Source organism: Oncorhynchus mykiss, chromosome 23 (genome assembly GCF_057628025.1).
Source record: "Oncorhynchus mykiss isolate SJ-2025 chromosome 23, ASM5762802v1, whole genome shotgun sequence".
Classification (NCBI taxonomy): Eukaryota; Metazoa; Chordata; class Actinopteri; order Salmoniformes; family Salmonidae; genus Oncorhynchus; species Oncorhynchus mykiss.
This window is the reverse complement of record NC_143044.1, coordinates 55,250,001-55,252,500: the sequence shown is the minus strand read 5'-3', so window position 1 is coordinate 55,252,500 and position 2,500 is coordinate 55,250,001. Positions and strand designations below refer to the sequence as shown.

The window sequence follows — 2,500 nt, the reverse complement described above, 5'->3', positions numbered from 1 at the left end:
TTGTAAAAAGTAATGATGTGTATTTTGCTTGCAAATAGTGAGCAATGTGATAGGTGATATTTAGTTAACAACTGTAATTCGTCACGTTTTATAATTGGTGTATTTCTGAACGTACATGTATTTATATTAGAAAACTTCGCTACATTATATTAAATACAATGCAGTTGGAAAAACAAGAATTTGAATTTCAATATAATTATTTGGACAATTGTGCGTTTTAAAATTAACAGCCCGTTTATCAATCTCATTTGATGAAAAATAGTAGATCAGCAAAATTAAAATCTCGATTTTATGAAAATAAATTCATGAGCTTGGTTTTCCTAGTGCTTTATAAAATTGAAATAAATCAACATTTTAGTAACGTGGTCAAAAAAAACTATTACAATTCAATCATGTAATTATTTACAGCGTTTCTTGGACTAGAATAAAAACCCCTAAAACCGCTCAAATGAGTCCTTCCTATAGCTGCCTTTACTTGATCATATAAACATTTCATCCCAAATGTACAATTAAACCTTTTACAGCTGCATTATCCCAGGATACAATTTCACGCTCGTGCTTCTCTGCCATGGAATCTTAAAATGCCTTGTCGATTTTCAGGTTCATTCTTTTTATCATTTATATATTTTTTTTATTGATGCTGTGGTCTTCACACGTTATTGTACTTTTTTATTTTTAAATGTGTGATTCCTAAATATAATCTATTTTAATATGTACAATATTTCAATTGTAGAAATGTTTCAGTAAAGTATTTCACTGAATCTTTGACCTAAATTTATTGTATTAAATCTTACTTTTCAATATGGATGATATGTTCTGTGTGAATCTACATTTCATTTCAACTGATGTAGACACGTATTGCTTTGTTTTTTAACATTTAAAAAAAATGATTTCTAAAATGATTCCAATATTTAAACAAGCTTTAACGCGTCCATTTTGAATCCTGACCTTTCCTATGTACGTACATTAAAAACACACATGCATATAGCCTGCAATTAACCTCTACATGAAGCTGTAATGTACCTGTTGCAAATCGCACGAATTCATCTAATGTGTGAGCGTTCATTAACTGCTATAACAAATGATCAGGCACACGTCGTATCGAACGTACTGTGTATGCAGATAGCTTGTGTTTCTAGGTTTTGATTTTGTGCGACATACAGTCTTCCCGGCATTTGTACCTATGCCGTGTTTACTACTGTAGCAAGCCTTGTCTGCTGTTGCTCGGAGCATCTCGACGGCCCGGGCTGGAATTATGCACTGTTAACTGGGCTGTCTAATTTGACTGTTGTTAAAAGGAGTCGAGGCGACGGACAAGGCACGAAATCTCGAGTGTGCTTCGAGCGTTGACTGGTAATCACCGAACTGCCTCGTTGTGCGACGTGCGACAATCGGACGCCCGCGCGCACGACGCGAGTAGAATCCTCTTTTCTCCGGTTCTCAGCCTCGTCGCCTGTCATGCTCCAGGGCCGCAAGACATAAACAAGGAAACGGGGAAGGAAAATCCATTCAGTATTAGTGAGAAAATTAGAGTGACACCTGATGTTGTCGACTTTGACACGTGTTAATTGCTGCTCAGCTCTCCTCATTAAGAACGAGGAGAATTATTTTAGTGCTTCGGGCCAATGCAGTGTTTCTTATCTGTCTGTGTGTGAGGAAGGCAGCTAGTTACTCAGTGTTCAGCGATGCGCGCCGATGGAGGGAATATACATTTCGTGGGTAATATAAAATATGTCAAATTAAAACGGATGGACTCAAACATATGAAACAATAGTCTACCATGACGTTTTTTATTCATGTTTATCCTACAAAAAAAATATATATATAAAAGTTTGTATCCATCAAATGTCCTATCAATATCCTATCACAAAGCAATATATTTGAAAGCAAAATGTCGCATGCATAGTTCAATAGTAGCACATTGGCAACACTCATGTGAATGTCTGGCTGAATTTCAAGACAGTATTGCGTTTTTAGTTTTGTGACATTTGTTAAATATTGATTTCCTCAAATCAAATCATTATTAGGTATTTATTTTCAAAAAAATTATTGCCATATTTAAGACTGTTCAATATTTAAATAATATATAGGCTACATTTATAACAACCAATGTAATCTTCTTATGATTATTAAAGTCTATTTAGAACAACAGCTAGACTGATAGATCACTATTATCTCAAAATTAATGCTATACCCAACACTTATATTCACATACAAATGATAGAGGTGATCAACTACACCTTTTATGTAATATTCTATTTCTCACATGATAGCAGTCTTATCTGGATGGTCAGGTATGTTCCTTTCACCCCATGGTTTCACATCCCACCACAACTAATATACATTACCTCCTCTCCTCTCCCCATCCTCTCCTCTCCTCAACCTCTCCCCATCCACTCCTCATCCTCTCCTCTCCTCCTCCTCTCCTCTCCTCTCCTCTCCTCCTCCTCTCCTCTCCTCTCCTCTCCCTCTCCTCTCCTCTCCTCTCCTCTCCTCTTCC

The 2,500-nt window shown here is 36.2% G+C and overlaps 1 long non-coding RNA gene across 1 annotated transcript in view; it reads left to right on the top strand.

The window, feature by feature from the left end:
• The window catches only part of LOC118966065 (uncharacterized), a 4,583-nt gene that overhangs the window by 579 nt on the left and 1,504 nt on the right, over window positions 1-2,500 (top strand). The window lies entirely within an intron of this gene.